We start from the raw sequence: 17,771 nt of genomic DNA, 5'->3' as shown, positions 1-17,771 counted from the left end.
AGGAAATGAAGTTGTTGGTGTTGGGAAAGCTATCGATCTTTTTATAGATCCTCAACTGAAATCTTATCAGAAATTCTAAGTCCAGCTAGTCACTGAATTGGAGAAAAAAAAAATCCAGTTGGAAGTATGTTGGCTTTATTGCTCAACTAAATCAATTTTTAAAAGTTGTGTAAAAAAATCAGCCAAAGGATCCCAGGAGCTACACCAGAAACCTGTGCACAGTGCAATCTTGGATGACTTGGTCTTTCCAAGTGAAACTGTGGGCAAGAGACTGCACAGGAAACTGGATGACAACTGGCTTGTTAGTGTTTATTTGGACAAAACACAGCAGAATAATGTGGAGCAAAAGAATGAAACTTTTTCCTGTCAATAACTAGCTCACAGGCAAAGATATTAACTTGGAATTCCATAAGTTTTGATTGTTGACAAAAATGACTGAAGTATCATTCACAGTTTAAAGAAACGTACCAATATTAATTACAGCACAAAGGGGGAGCTTGGAGCTGCGTAAGAACAGTTTTTATGTATTATTGAAGATTAATTGGTGTCACACTAGATTTGTTATTAAAGTATTAACTGTACCACCAAAGTAACATTAAGAAAATAACTGAAATGTACATTCAGAGAAGGAAAGGAGAACAAAAAAACAATAACACTACAAAATAGATTAAACACAAGAAGGAAAGAATTGAGGAATAAAAAAAAGATATGACATATATAAAATAAAAAGCAAAATGGCAGAGCAAGTCCTTCCTTGTCAGTAATTACTTTAAATGTGAATGGATTAAACTCTCCAGTTAAGAGGCAGAATTGGCAGGATGTGTTTAAAATCATAGTCCAAATATAGTGTCTCCAAGGGACTCTGTTTCTTTTTTTTATCCAAATAGGTTGAAAGTGAAAGGAGGGAAAAGATATTTCATGAAAATAGTAACCAAAAGGGATCTGAAGTGTCTATACAAATAACTGAAAAACCAGGCCTTAAGGTGAAAATTGTTACTGGAGAAGAAGAATGTTTTATAATGATAAAAAGAGTGTCCCACTGGGGTTGAAGCTCAGTGGTTGAGCACTTGCCTCGCATATGGGAGGCACTGGGTTTGATCCTCAGCACCACATATAAATAAATAAATAGATAAATAAAATAAAGATCTTATGTCCATCTACAACTAAAAAATATTTTTAAAAATTAAAAAATAAAAGAGTGTCCCATCAATAATATATAGCAATTACAAACACAAGTGCACCTAATAAGGGAGCCCAAAATATGTGAAACGGAAACTCAGAATTAAAGAAAGATAGAAAAGTCAACAATAATAGTTGGGACTTAACTATGTCATTTTCAAAATGGATAGAACAACTAGACAAAAAGTCAAGAAAATAGAAAACTTGAACAGCACCATAGCATAGCTGGATCTAACAGATATCTGTAGAATGTTCCATCAACAACATTATTCTCAAGTGTTCATGGAATAATCCCTAGTTTAAAACTATATATTAGTCCATTAAACAAGCTACAGTATATTTTTAAAAATGTAATCATCTAAAGTATATTCTAAGTCAAAATGGAATGAAATTAGAGATCAATAACAAGGAAATATGCTAAATTTACAAATTTGTGGCAATTCAACAACACTTCTGAATAATCTCTAGGTTGAAAAATAAATCAGAGAAATAAGAAAATACTTTTGGTTACATGAAAACATAAATACTACTTAAATTTATGAGATGCAGCTAAGTCAGTACTTAAAGGAAAACTTATAACTGTAAATGCCAGCATTAAAAAAGAAGAGAGCTCTCAAACCATTAACCTAAATTTCCACCTAAGAAGCTAGGAAAAGAAAAGCAAACTAAAATCAAGCAAAAAGAATAAAATAAAGGTGAGAATGGAAACAAATGAAGAAATAAATAAAGGAATCGAAAGTCAATTATTTGAAAAGATCAACAAAATGAATAAACCTTTACCTAGTCTATCCAAGAAACAAAAGAAGACTTAAATTATTTAATCAGAAATTAAAGTATTAACATTACTACTGTCTTTGTAGAAAAAATTTTTTAAAAGTTTATAAGAAGAATGGATGGATTAAAAAATGTGGCATTTATACACAATGGAGTATTACTCTGCAATAAGAAATGACAAAATCATAGAATTTGGAGGGAAATGGATGGCATTAGAGCAGATTATGCTAAGCGAAGCTAGCCAATCCTTAAAAAACAAATGTCAAATGTCTTCTTTGATATAAGGGGAGTAACCAAGGACAGGGTAGAGACGAAGAGCTGGAGAAGATTAACATTAAACAGGGATGATAGGCGGGAGGGAAAGTGAGAGTTAAGGGAAATTGCATGGAATTGGAAGGTGAGCCTCAGGGTTATACACAATTACATATAAGAGGAAAGGAGGAGTAGGAGAAAAATTATATAAGTGGAAGAAACGATTTACAGTAGAGGGGATGGAGAGAGAGAAGGGGAGGGGAGGGGAGGGGAGGGGAGGGGAGGGGAGGGGAGGGGAGGGGGGACAGTGGAGAATGGGATAGACAGCAGAATACATTAGTCACTAGAAAGGCAATTTGTAAATCAATGGAAATGTAACTGATGTGACACAGCAATCTGTATACGGGGTAAAAATGGGAGTTCATAACCCACTTGAATCAATCTGTGAAATATGGTATATTAAGAACTATGTAATGTTTTGAACAACCAACAATAAAATAATTTAAAAAAAAGTTTATAAGAGAATTCTATGAACAATTGTACCATAACAAATTATATAATGTAGATGGAATAGACACAGTCCTAGGACACACACATACTACAAAACTGACTCAAGAAGAAACTGAAATTCTGAAAAGACTTAAATAGTTTGATTTAGTACTCAAAAACTCCCCCCACAAAAAAGCACCAGATGACCTAACTAATGAATTACTAAAAGTTTAAAGAAGAATTAATACCATTGTTGTTTCAAACTCTTCCCAAAAATGAAAGAGAAAAGAATACTTCCTAACTCATTCTATAAGACCAACATTGCCTTATACCAAAAGCCAAATCGAGAAGAAAAGAAACTACAGAACAGTTTTGTTTCTATGGAGTAGCAATGAACAATCTGGAAAAGAAATGTAGAAAATTTCATTTATAATACTTTCAAAAGAATAAAATACTGAGAAATAAATTTAAACAAATTGGTGCAAAACATTTACACAGAAACATGTAAAGCTCCATAATAAGTAAATGGGAAGACATCTATGTTTATGGATTGGAAAATGAATACTGTTAAGATGGTGGTGCTACCCACAGTGATCTATGGAGTCAATACAATTCTTTCAAAATCCCAATTTTTTTTCAGAAGTGAAAAAAACGGTGTTTGAAAATTCATGTGGAACTTCAAGAGTTTCCAAATAGCTAAAGGAATCTTCAAAAGGAAAAATATGGTTAGATCAAAGTGGATCAAAGACTTAGGCACTAGACCAGAGACCCTGTGCCTAATAGAAGAAAAAGTAGGCCCAAATCTTCACCATGTCGGCTTAGGATCTGACTTCCTTCACAAAACTACTAAAGCGTGAGAAGTAAAATCAAGGATCAATAAATGGGATGGATTCAGACTAAAAAGGTTCTTCTCGGCAAAGGAAACAATCAATAATGTGAAGAGAGAGCCTACAGAATAGGAGAAAATCTTTACCACATGCACCTCAGATAGAGCATTAATCTCCAGGATATATAAAGAATTCAAAAAATTTAACACCAAAAAAAAAAAAAACCCAATCAATAAATGAGCTAAAGAACTGAACAGACATCTCCACAGAAGAAGAAATACAATCCATCAACAAATATATGAAAAAAATGTTCAACATCTTTACAATTAGAGAAATGCAAATAAAAACTAAAATTTCATCTCACCTGGTTAGAATGGCATTATCAACAATACAAGCAACAATAAATGTTGGTGAGGATGTTGTGGGGAAAGGAGTGTACACTCGTATATTGCTGGTGGAAATGTAAATTGGTGCAATTATTATGGAGAGTGGTATGGAGATTCCTCAGAAAACTTGGAATGGAACCACTATTTGACCCAGTATCCCACTTCTCAGTTTATACCCAAAGGACTTAAAATCAACACATTGCAGTGATACAGCCACATGAATGTTTATAGCAGCTCAATTCACAATAGTTAAACTATGGAACCAACTAGGTGCCCTTCAACAGATGAATGAATTTTAAAAAGTTTCATATATATATATATATATATATATATATATATATATATATATATGTATGTATATAAATGAAATGAAATATTATTCAGCCTTAAAGAAGAATGAAATTATGGCACTTGCTGGTAAATGGATGGAGTTGGAGAATATCATGCTAAGAGAAATAAGCCAATCCCAAAAAACAAAGGACAAATGTTCTGATAACTGGCTGCTAATTCACAATGGGGCAGGGGACTAGGGAAGAACAGAGTTACTTAGATTATGTAGAGAGGAGTGAAGGGAGGAGAGGGGGTATGGGGTAGGAAAGTTAGTAAAATGAATCAGACATTATTACCCTATATACATGTATAACTATAGGACTAATGGAATTCTACATCATGTATAACCAGAAAAATGAGAAATTATACTCCATTACATATGATGTATCAAAAGGAATTCTACTATCATGTACAACTAATTAAAACAAATTTTTAAAAAGAAGAATATGGTAGGAGAACCAAGGCATTCTAATTTCAAAACCTACTACAAGGCTTCAATAATCAATAGATCAATAGATACTGACATAAAGATAAACATTGAAATTGGTACAGGTACAATAGAATTACAGTACAGAAATAAATACATGTGTCTGATCAAGGATACTAAGACCATTCAGTGAGAAAAGAACCGTCTGAAATTTCAATAAACAATGCTTGCTCAACCTGATATCTACAAGCAAAAAAAAAAAAAAAAGAATGTGGACTCCTACCTCACAAAATACACAAAAATTAATCTAAAATGGATCAAATGCCTAAATACAAAAACTAAAACTACAATACTCTTAGAAGAACCATCAGAGTAAATCTTCATGACTTTGGATTTGACCATGGTTTCTTGGATATGACACCAAAAACACAAGCAACAAAAGAAATAGGTGAATCTGACTTCATCAAAATTAAGAATCTTTTAGTTTGAAGACATAATTAGACATATGAAAAGGAAACCCATACAATGGGAGAAATATTTGTTCCTCATCTAGTGTCCAGAATATATAAAGAACTTAACTTACCACTTTAACAACAAAAAAGATAAACAACTCAAAATGAGCAAAAGTCTTCAATAGACATTTTCACAGAGCAGGTTAAAAAAAATGGACAGGAAAAACATGAAAAGATGCCAAATGTCATTAGGTATTAAGGAAATTCCAATCACAACAATGAAATACAACATCACACCCCTAGAATGGCTATAATCAAACAGACAATAACAAGCTCTGATTAGAGTGTGGAGAAATTACCAGTGGAAATGTAAAGTGTTGTAGCCATTGTGGAAAACCAGTTGAGCAGTTTCTCAATAAGTTAAACATGGAATTACTGTATGACCCAGCAAATATATGCCCATGTATACATAGACCCGAAATAATTGAAAACAGATATTCAAACAAAAAGCTGTACACAAATGTCCATAGTAACATTTTTCACAATAATCAAAAAGTGGGAACAACCTAATGTCCACCAGCTGATGAATGAAAAACTAAATATGGTATCCACATGATGAAATAGTCAGCCATAAAAAGAAACTGGTTACTGACACATGCTACAACATGAATGAGCCTTAAAAACTGGTAAGGGAAATTATGGTAAAGGAAAGGAGCCAGACACAAAAGGCCACATTATGTCTGATTCCATGTATATGAAATGTTCAGAATACACAAAATTCATAGAGAAATCTAGGCTCTCCGAAGAAGGGGAAATAGAGAATTACTGCTTAGTTGATACAGGGTTTCCTTTTGGAGTGATGAAAATGTTCTGGAACTATGGAGTGCTACTGGTTGCATGACCTTGTAAATGAATTAAATGCCAATTTTAAAATGGCTAAAATGGTAAAATTTAATATTGTATGTATTTCACCACAATAAAAGTAAAAGCCAATGATATTGTTAGCTATTATTTTTAAACTGTATTTTGAAATCATTTGAGACATACAGAAAAGCTGAAGGAATAGTATGAAGAATGTTTATATACTCTTCATTCAGATTCCCTAAATATTATTATTTTATGACATTTGCTTTATCAGTTTCTCTCCTTCTCACTCTTCCTCCCCTACCCCCATGCCCCTTCTTTCCTTCCTCCACTTCCCATGCTCTGCAGACCTTTACATTTGGACAATTGTCCCACGAATGTCCTTTATGTTTGTTAAAGACAAATTTTGTCCCAGTCAAGGACACCCCTAGCATCACACGTTATATTTAGTTCTCATGTCTCTTCCATTTCTTTTAATTTGGAACTGTTGCTCAGTCTTTGTCATTCGTGACCTTGATATTTTTTGAAGAGACCACTTCCCTTGTAGAATGTTCTTCAATTTGGGTTTGTCCTAAGTTTTCCCATAATTAGATTCGGTTTTGCATTTTTGCCAAAGAGAGCATATAAATCGGGCCCCATCCTTCCCAGGTCACCATATCAGGAGGCACAGGATATCAGCTCATCCATCATTGTGATGTTTAGGTCACTCATTGGTAAGGGGACCTTCCTGACCTCTACACTGTAAACTCACTACTTCTCACTTTGTAAATAAATAGGAATCTTATGGGGTGGGTATCTTATGGAGAGAGATTTTGAGACTATGTAAAAGTCCTATTTCTCATCAACATCTCACTCCCTAGCATTAGCATGTATTCATATACCTCTTCAAACAGCTTTTACTATAGTTTTGACCAGTGATTTTCCCATTCCATAATTATTAATTCCTACCTGTATTCATAGGGAAGAGCTTTCCCTGTTCTCTCATTATGTATTTATTCACCGAATAAATATTTATAAATAAAGTAAATATATATAAATATTTATTCGGTGAATAAATAAATATCAAAGTCTGGAGTCTTTCATTTTTTTATTACTGTCATTTATTTTTATGCCCTATTTGTCTCTGATTTGACCAATAAGAGCTCATTCATGCTGGCTCCTGTCCTTTTGACCCGTCCTGTAATTCTCCGAGTGTTCTTATTTATTGACACAACCAGATGTTCCAGGGTCATCGTGTGCTTTCTGTAACTCAAGACACTCTATAATCAGCCAGGTCTTCAAAGAGTCCTAGTTCCCTTCAGTGAAAATTGGTATTTAGAAACCAAGGTCTGGCTTCATTGTGAAAACAATTACTAAAAAGACCAAAAACTGACTTTCTACCTGATGAAACTTTGGAATACTTCATTAAAATGTTTTTTTTTGTTTGTTTGTTTGTTTGTTTGTTTTGTGGCACTGGGGATTAAGCCTTGGGCCTTGCACATTGTAGGCAAGTGCTCTACCACTGAGCTACATACCCAGTCTCCTTGTTTGCTTTGTTCAATTGAACAGGGTATGAAAATATTGGAAATACTGCAATTTTTCCACAACCTTATACCAAATCTGTTTTTATTTTTTTTAAATCAATAATCAATGTTTTTATGAACGTTTACCTTCTGTCTTTGTCCATTTTGTGCTGCTCTAACATAGTATCCAACACTGGGTGATTTATAAAGAACAGAGATTTCTTTCTTACAGTGCTAATGGCTGAGAAGTCCAAAATCAAGTGTTCGTATCTGTTGAGGCCTTTGTGCTGCATTGTCCCAAAATCTCTCTCCATAAGAAGGTGGAAGGGAAATAGAGGGTGAGAGGAAATTCAACAGGGGCCAAACTCATCCTTTTAGTCCCACAATAACAAATTCACTCCAATAATGACATTAACCCACGCATAGCCTAGTCCCTTTTAAAGGGTTTCACCTCTTAACATTGTTGCATTAAGGATTGTTTCCAACACATGGGTTTGGGGGAACATATTCAAATTGTAGTTCCTTTCTTCTACTCTTACATAGAAATAAACATTTCTTGCATAGAAATAAAATGTACGTATAGTTGCAAATATATATCAGGCCACTTATGTATTCCTTCTTTCACTGATATGAAATCCTAAATATTTCTTCACATTGCAGCAGGGCCTCAAACCCTCTTCTCTTGCAGGGCTTCCCACAGTTCCACTGAACTGCTGTGCCCTGTGCACCAAGACCTTCCTCCCCCAGTGTTTGGCAGGGGGGCTTGAGAGTTTAGCTGTTGAGATAGTTCTGAAAATCTAGCACCTAACTTTTTGTTTCAGTTGAATTTGTTCCTTCAGTTAACTTCCCAGAAGTCAAGATATATTTTTAAAAAGATGTGACAATGTTTATCCCTTCACCATCTTTTCTGCCTCGAATCCTTCCCATTTCTTTCTCTTTCATGGATGCTGGAGCTCCAACAGTGAGTTGGAGCTTTCACTGGTCATGATCAAGTAATAAAACACAGATACCTGGTAGGTGCCAGACCCCATGCTGTGTGGTGTACAGATGCATGATGTGTGCGCTTCTGCACCAGCATTTTACTCCTCACAACAAATATACAAAGAGTTCTTATCCATGGAAGTTGAGAGGTCAAGGAGAATTCGCCCTGAGGTCTTTCTTGCTCCAGAGCTTTTGAAGCTGCCCCTCACTCCCACAGCCAGCCATGTGATGTGTTTGCACCCCGTATGTAGGATGCATCATCTCCCCTTCCTAAGCATAAACCTGGTTCTGGGACCTGACCCTATTTTTTCGTAATTATAAAGGGCAAGGCTCAGCTGCTAAACAGACCTGAGAAGAAATAGGGATGGAACAGTCATTAATTGAAGGATTGCCTATGGCTCGCTAATTAATTTCAACCCAAGGGAGGCCTCTAGCAGAGAAGGCAGACTCCAGATATGAGTGACAAAAAAATTCCAAAATAAGACATGCTTACACCTCTCTCACACTGCCCAAAGGCAACACATTGTACTAGTTAATTAAGAACTTGGATTCCAAACTTAGCAATAACCCTTATAAGCTGTATGACCTTGGGCTCTAGGATCTCTTGACCTCTGTTTTCCCATCTATGTAATAGGGTAAAAATAGGATCTTACTTAAAAGAATTTTGTGGGAATTAGCTACATGATTCCATGGAAAGTGCCTAGGGCAAAGCCTGGCACATAGTAAATGCACAATAAACATTAACTCTTATTGTCTTTGTCTTGATCAGTTTAATATTTATATCACCAATATGAATAAAGAAATGGAAGGAGTGGCCAAGACTACAGGCTATCTTCAAATATCCTCTCAGCCTTTGATGGTAGAAGTCACCTATTTTTAAATGGATATATAGCCACACTGAACAAAGATTACATTTCCCTTGTAGCTAAGTTGTAACCATGCAACTCAGTTCTGATCAGTGGTATATAAGAGGAGATGACATGTGACTAACAGGAAATGTCTTTAAAGCCCTTTCCTGGATTTCCTCCTCCCTGCTGGCTGGGTTTCAGACCGGAGGGCTTGAGGTCCAGCAGCCATCCTGGATAAGGAAGTGACCTTGAAAACAGAAAACCCACATGATAGAGCAACAAGATAGAAGGACGCTGTGACACACCATATCAACTCTGGGCTGACCACCTTCACACTACTTGAATAAACTTCTGTCTTATGGTAGCAGCTGTTATTTAGGAGATATCCGGAATGGGTGAATAAATTCTAACCAATACCAAAAGAATAACTTGCTTTTAAGGGGACTTAATACTGACTATATAATTCATTGAATAACCGAGCTCAGGAGCAATAGACTAAATCTGATAGCAGTTAGGCAGTGGTAATGTAAGGTACTTCCCAGCATCCATAAAAGCAGCCTCTCAATGGCCAAATGAGATGAATGTGGCTTGGGGATCTTTTGAACAGAAAAGCCTTATTAAGGAGATGGCGGAGTTTCTGTCATAGGGTAGGAGACAGTAATATGTGTCCCACTTCCTCTTACCCTTTCCCCAGAAGCATCTGACTTCAAGGCATACTTCATACAAATTGGGCTGTTTCAGTTCAGGTGATTTTTAGCTCTGTTCATAGCAGGGCATACAGCAGAAGGAAGGAGATGACTCTGCCTTACTTTTTGTAGGTCAGTCAGCACCTGGAACATAAAGAAGTGGGAGTGTTTTCAGAGAAAGCCTGGAAAAAACATCTATTTGGAAAAGAGACATCTTGGGATAGGCAAGAAATGATCCCTGATTTAAGTACCAAAAGGATGTTAGGGAAAAAGAGTTTCTATAATCACGTCCTGTGCCTGTAAAGGGCTCTAATATTGCAAAGACAGATTTCTATTTCACTAGTCAATGAACATGGGTTAATCATCTGTAACTATCAGACTGTGGCTGCTAACTGCCCTACCCAATATTGCCTCTGCCCTTCTTCCTCCTGAACATAATTCAGATATCACTCTGATTAGTAAAGTGCCCAACTGAAATACCTTCCCACAGTACCCTGAGGCTTGAGGTGGCCATGTGACATAGTGCTGGCCAATGAGATGTAAGCTGAAGTATAATGGGGGTCTCCTAACTAGAATGCAGATGGCATATTGCAGGAACACCAATAATCTTACCAACAAGAACAAAAGCCAGACACCGAAGATGGCACAACTAGAAGACAGAAGGAGTGGGACAACTTTGCTCTCTGGACTTGAGCTTGCTGCCTTCTGGACTTGTTATGTGGGAGAGTAAATCCCTTCCTTGTTTAACCACCATAGCAAGATTCACTTAAAGGCAGATGACCCTCAGTCCTAACATTAGGCTTAAGTCCTCGGGTCGATAGTGTTTCTGATGGAGGCTTTCCCTGCTTATTAGAGTGAACGTGAAGAAAACTTCCTCAAAACTGGAGGAGTTGCAAGATGGACTTAGTTCCAGGGGAGTGAGTGACCTCTGACCACAGAGGAAGGAGTACAGGGACTGGCAGGCACTGTCGCAGCTGGGATGGTGTGAAGCAGGACTGAGCAGAGTGATAGGCTTTGTTCAGTGACCTTTAAATTCTTTTCTAGTGCAAAAAAAAATTATAATGATCAGAAAGTTAAAAAAAAAGACAAAGTAGGTGGACACAGAGGATACCATATTTGGTTCACTGGCCATAGAGTGGTGTTGGTGGTATTTGCATTGAGATGCATGATTTTGTTACAATTTCTAAAAATGCATTTTCCCTCAACCAACCCTCCCCCCATAACTATATTGTGACAATTTTAAGTTCCTAATGGAATTTTTGTTTGTATTTCATCTGTTGTCATGTAATTTATCCTACTTTTTTACCACTAGGATTTTTTTTTTATCTTAGATTCAGAAAAGTAACATGGCAGTAAAACAGCAGTGTTTTGATTCTCAGATACTAATAGATGTATTATTTTTTTGTGTGTTTACAACTGTAATAATAAGGCACATTTTCCCAACTATGTTATTAAAATGCTAGTATCCTATAAACTAAATACTAGGGATTGATTTATTGGCAAAAATTCTGTAAATATATGAATACTTTTAATGGAAAAATGAGATTATTTTCCTCTCATGCTGGAAACCAGATTCTTTGATGGGGTAGATATAAGAAAGTTTGAACTTTACTGGATTCCATGACTGATCCCTGATGGTAATCTCAAACTTGAGACAGCAAGGATGAGCTGCGTGACTTTGTGGAAGTGTCCGATGGTGACTGGTAAGATGTAAATGCTCAACAGATGTCTGTTGAATGAATGAACAATGATTCTCTTTGCAGCCTGGTTATCTCTGTGTCGAGGCTATTAGATGATAATAAATACTGTGCATAGGGAACCAATTAGGGTTTCTGAAAGTGCTTCACAATAGAGGATTCAGGGAGGGTGAAGGATGAAACTTAAAATGGAAATTACACAGAGCCTCACTCCATGCTTATTAAAATCAGAATCTTTTCAGTTAGGGCGCAGGACTCTGCATTTTCACACACACCTCCATCCCAGAGGCTTCTCCTGTATAATAAACCTTGAGCACTCTGGGCATGCATGCTAGTCATTGCCGGGGCAGCTTTTGCAAACTGACTGGAAGAAGACTACCGCTGGAGCAGGATTTTCTTTGATCCTTGAGTTGGCAGTAGTAGCAAATGTGCTTGTCTCTGGCGACACCTGCTGGTTGAGAACAATAATTAGCAAACAGCCCTTGAAACTACCCAAGTATTTTCTCTTTTGGGACCTGCAATACTCAGGATAGGATGAAGCATTTTAGTGTGTAAATTCTAACAGTGATAATCAAAGATCCTGATATCTGGGGGAAGGTAGGTTTAGGTTTGTATCTCCTTTTTATAGCTTTCAAGTAGAATCAATGTCTAGTAGAAGAATATTGCCTTTCAATTCCTTACATGTTTTTAGAACAAATGTTCCTGTATTATGCTTATTCGAAAAACTACCAACTTTTGGAATTCCACTGAAAGTATATTCTGAAATTTTCAACTAGGGAATTTATTCCTTGTATTTGTGTTAGGGAAATATTTTAAGAAGTCAATTCTTATCTCTCGTTGAAGATTTCAAACAAGATAAAGAAAAAAATTTCCATGGTATGGTAGCCATGGAAGTGTGCGTGGTAGGTCACGACATTGGGGAAGGTGGTGACACTTCATCCTATTTGGAGAGAGTGGGGTCAAGGAACAAGATGGGGCAGATGTTACCAGGTAAGAAGTTCCCAGAAGAGAGACTCTCTATACTAAGGAGAGGTGTGAAATACTATTTGTGGTACATTCAGTTGGAAAGGGATCACCTCCCAATCATTTGCTCTTATAAAGTATAGGGCTGGCAGGTGAGGCTAGGGAGTCAGGCCAAGCCTCACCCGCCTACCAGGAAGATTCTATTTTATCCTATAGGTGGTGAATAACCTCAGAAGAGTTTAAATTTAAGATTTGCTTTTTACTGAATTGTTGATCTCATTGGAAATATCAATGCCCAAAGTATACCCCCTCTCATTTATCTGACAGTGATCAAATCCAAGTGGGTTAGAATTCCTGAATAATACTGGGTCTGTTAGTTAAATATTTTATGCATATTCAACACAAAAATCACTAGTCCATTTGTCAAGTCCCTTAACATTCTGGAAATTAGGTTTGAACTGTGTGCTGGAACAGAGGGTTCTTTTATGTAGATATTTGACAGAGATGGATGTCTGTGCCTTTTATCTTAGAGGTTCTGCCTCCTCTCCTTGTCTTAGCACTGCTACACAAAGCATTCCCATCACACAGACCTTAGGAAAGTTGATGTCCTTATTGGATCCAAGAATTTATTCAGAAACTGAGGTACAAAATAGACGAACTCGTAATTTTCTACATAATTTTGCACCCTTTAAAAATAAGTGATAATGCCGGGTATGATGGTGTATGCCTGTGATCCCAGCGGCTCAGGAGGCTGAGACAGGAGGATTGTGAGTTCAAAACCAGCCTCAGCAAAAGTGAGGCCCTAAGCAACTCAGTGAGACTCTGTCTCTAAATAAAATACAAAATATGGCTAAGGATATGGCTCAGAGGTCGAGTGCCCCTGAGTTCAGTCCCTATTGTTTTCCACAGCAGAGTGAGTTGCTCACTTTGTGATCATACACACATACAAGACCTGCCCTCATACAGGATAGCTAAGTGGTCCCTTTGTCTCTCTCTCCTGCTTAGTCTTCAGTCATACCATGCATATCCTGGTCTAGTGAGAAAAGCATGGGATTCGGAATCTGATGGACATGAATTTGGACCTTGCCTGCCCCATTATGTTGACAAGTCACTTCTCTCTTTCTTTACCTGGCAAAAGGAACTAATGATACCTTCTCTTGAGGATTGAATGAGAAAAATGTGTGTGAAATCCTGACACCAGTGCCCAACATTCATAGTCCTCAAAAAAGGTTAGTTCCTTTCCCTTCTTTTTCTGTTCTTCCCTTGATGCCAGTGAGTCATCAAAAGACCCAGAAACACACAGGCTCAGACTGCAACAGTGATAAGTGGTCACTAGTTCATGCTGTTCTGTGCTGTCCTGTGGAGCTTACTCCTAGAACAGGTTAATTAAATAAAAGCACTCTTCTTACTTACAGAATTTCTCTCCCAACCCCCCTGTAAAGATTTTGAGCTCTTTCGGGTATGGAACCTGACAGTTATTAACCAATCTGTCCCCCAACCCACCCCACACAAGAGGACTGTCAATATTTGCTCACCAGATGTGTGCCTCAATGCTGATGTGATCCCCAAAGCCAGGATTTCCTGGCCTATGGGCTGGGCTGTCCTATCTGCACAGATAAGCAGCTTCTGCCTGACTGGCCCAGCCCCAAATCAGGAGAGGGCCTCAGCCACTCCTGCCGAGGTCTGACTTTCTTATTGGCAGATATTGCCTAACAGAATGTGGCTTCTTGCTCATTAGCTAAGTCAGCAGCCTAAAGGACATTACTCTCAAAGGTTTGGTCCAAAGTTAATCTTTGACTTAGAGGGATAACACTTGGAGGGACAGTCTGCATTGCACATAGTCTATTTATCTACTCTTAATAGCCTGGAAATGCCAAAATGTTGGCAAACTGTGACTGAAAAAAATTTTTGGCAGTAAACATGACAATGAAAATAGAGCCAAGCAAAAAAGACTAAGACACAAAAGAAAAAGATTTACAAGCTGAAGAATTCTAGTGTTAGCACAGACACGCAGTAGGAAGCTAGGCAAAGCTTTAGTATTTCTGAATAGCAGTACCCAAATAGAAGTACCTGCCCACGGGCGGGGGCTGCAAGACAAAGCTGGTGCCTGATATGGGGGGGGGGGGATAATGATCATCCTGAAATATTTCCTGGCTTTGTTTGTACTCAGATGATTTTAAAGTATGTCCAAAGTCATTTTTATTTTAGTGTTTCAATAAGCTTCCCAGGGTGGGAAAGGGATTGTGCCTTCATTGTAATTTTTACAAAGAGAATATCTTGCAGGAAATACACATCAGGAGAAAAAGCCTTGGGGTAGATCACAGGTCTCAGTCTGGTATTTAGAAGGATTGAACATCTTGCACTCTGGGAAGCTTCTCGTTTGCTTCGGAACATATGACTTACAGGAACAGCCAAGCATTAATTCTTAATAGAAATTAACTTAGCCGTTCCTGCTTTTTCCCAGTTGGGAAGTCCTCCTAGGAGGCAGCATGCTTCCAGGCTGCCTGTTCTGATGGTGAGAGAGCAGAGCTGCTGCCTTGGACTGTCTACACAGAGCTCCTTGCTCTGTCTCTGAGCAGCTGGCATCCATACAGTTCCTCAGCCCTTCATATACTGGCCAGAGTCTCTTTGGTTGGCCATGATTCAGAACAAATGCATGGTCTGCAGAGCCCTGCCCATTCCAGAATCCCCTGATCTGGACAGAATGTACTCTGTTGTCATGCAGAACCCCAAGATTTTGGCAGGAAGAGATAAAATAGGACCAAATGTCCTGTTTTCCTTCTTAATGGATTCCTAGGAAGAAGGTTAGAACACTGGATTAAATAAATGTCAGGGTCACCTGTGACTATTATTTTTTTTTTACAAAATGTTGGTCTCATATTGGGCATGGAAAGTTGAAATTACAACATTCTTTCATTTGTCCCAGAGACATACATGCATGGTGGGGTATGAGGAAAGTTACAAAGACTCTTCTTTTACTGGGAAACAAGCATCTTTTTTTAGATGTCTTTTTTTAACTTCCAAACTATGGAAGTCTACAAAGTGCCAGAAAATTGAGTTCATTACAAGTCAACGCCAGGCTTATCTAAAAATAATGGTCTAGATAGGTCTGCCGTTGTGTTGCTTCAGTAGCCAACTGAGCAAGGCTCTGCAAGAGCCCATTCAGAAAGAGGCAGATCTACAGTATAATTTTGTGAAAAAACTAACAAATATCTAGAGTTCCAAAGGTTTGACCACTTCATATCTAGGTTAAGTATCTTTTATCTAAAATGCTTAGAACAAGTGTTTCAGATTTCAGATTCTCAAAATTTTGGAATATTCACATATACTTAATGAGATATCTCAGGAATGGAAACCCAAGTCTAAATATAAAATTCATTTATGAATTATATACATAGCCTGCAACTTGTCTGGTTTTGTGGGAGGGAGAATTGAAGGGTTGAACCCTGGGGTAGTCTACTACTAAGCTACATCTCCAGCCCTTCACATTTTTTTATGTTGAGACAAGATCTCACTAACTCGCTGAGGCTGGCCTCAAACTTGTGATCCTCCTATCTCAGCATCCTGAGTTGCTGAGATTACAGGGACACCACACCACACCCAGCCTGAAAGTGTCTTTAGTGTCCCTGAATTATGACTGTGACCCATCACATAAAGTCAGATGTGAAGTTTTCCACTTGTGGCATGATGTCAGTCCTCCGCATTTTGGATTTCAGGTTTTCAGATTAGGGATGCTCAACAGGTAGTTTTAAAAAGGCAGATGTTAAGCCTTTTAAGAAGTGTTTCACTTTAAAATTACCGGGTTATTTTTCATTACAAACATAACTTGGAAATGGTTCCTCTAGTTTTCAAATATGCAATATGATAAAATGCATTACTATGTTATGAATTGGATTACTGGAATAGCATACATTGCTTCAGGAACAGCTATCATGTCCTAAATATGCAAAATGGTACTATGGTAAGGGCTTTATGTGAATTATCTCTTTACATTCTTATAAGAATCACAAGACATAAGTTGTTCCCATTTTAAAAACGGGAGCACAACTCAGAGACCCAAGAAACTACTTAAGTAAGCATGACAGCCCCAGTCATTAACTGTCAGTAACTATTCTTGATCACAAGAGCTTGCACGATAGATATGTTTAGAGTAGCAACAACCCTCATAATCGAGTCTTGCATTAGGTTCACAATACTCCAGGAATCTTCTTTCGATTATTTGAACACATGGATGCACTGTCATTATTTTCCAGTATTGCAAAGGTCTAAGTCTTCCCATGACTTTGGACTCCTGAGAGCAGTACACATGGTGCTTGCTGTTCATGCTCACGTCTTCCACAAAGCGCCAGTGAGAGCAGAGCAATATTGTAGTTAGGTTGGACTCTCCCGAGTTACTAAGGTAAAGAAGCCTGCTCACTCCTTATTTTCCCCAAGGTCAGAGTTAACAGCTGGCAAATTAGGTACTCAAGTCAAGAAGTATAAGATTTACTCTCAAATAAAGGGTTAGGAGCTTGTGCTACTGTGCCAAAAAGGACCCTCACGCTGAAGGACTCCTGCCTTGACCTTGGGTCTCCTGCTCCATCCTTCTCTATCAGGAGCCATGAGGCAGATCCCTGAATAGAGTAGTCCTGCCTCATGGACTGGCAGGTTGATGTGGCCATTGGTTAAGGGACAAAATTTGCATAATGTTCTAAAGACTTGCTATAAAATGGTACCCTCTAAATCAAAATTGTTAGGGGCAAAGCCTAATCTCAGCGTCCTATTTGTAGTATACACAAAAGTGAGCATTTTATTTCTTTTAAATTCTTAGAGTGACACCACCAAACTGAATGAAGAAAAAAATTCGGTTTTTTAAAAATTTTGGTCTGATATTCAATGCCAAACAAGTTTATGGATCAGATATCCAAGTCATCCAAATTCAAAACTTCAGTCTGATGCAGCCCTTTCTTTTCCCCAGTCATCTCCCAGCCCCCAACAAAGAGCAAAGGTAGATTTATGTCAAGCCTTGTATAAGATATGGTAGGTACTTAACAAAAGTTTTATTTTTGAATGGTCAAAGAAAACATGGGATAGAAGGGAAGTGGGAGCGATGGAGAGTTTGAACTCAAATATTC

At 37.6% G+C, this 17,771-nt stretch overlaps 1 protein-coding gene and 1 long non-coding RNA gene across 3 annotated transcripts in view; one reads left to right on the top strand and one right to left on the bottom strand.

Moving 5' to 3' along the window:
- LOC308640793 overlaps positions 1-17,771 on the bottom strand; it is a 69,834-nt gene that overhangs the window by 32,943 nt on the left and 19,120 nt on the right. The window contains exon 3 of the long non-coding RNA XR_014020353.1: positions 9,995-10,141. This is a non-coding gene — a long non-coding RNA (uncharacterized lncRNA). The remainder of the gene's footprint in view (positions 1-9,994; positions 10,142-17,771) is intronic.
- The window catches only part of SLC44A1 (solute carrier family 44 member 1), a 184,822-nt gene that overhangs the window by 149,841 nt on the left and 17,210 nt on the right, over positions 1-17,771 (top strand). The gene's annotated exons all lie outside the window — the stretch shown is intronic.

Source organism: Spermophilus citellus (assembly GCF_964194105.1).
Source record: "Spermophilus citellus genome assembly, chromosome: 2".
NCBI classification, from domain to species: domain Eukaryota; kingdom Metazoa; phylum Chordata; class Mammalia; order Rodentia; family Sciuridae; genus Spermophilus; species Spermophilus citellus.
The sequence above is the reverse complement of the archived record's forward strand: the minus strand, read 5'-3'. Positions and strand labels throughout refer to the sequence as shown.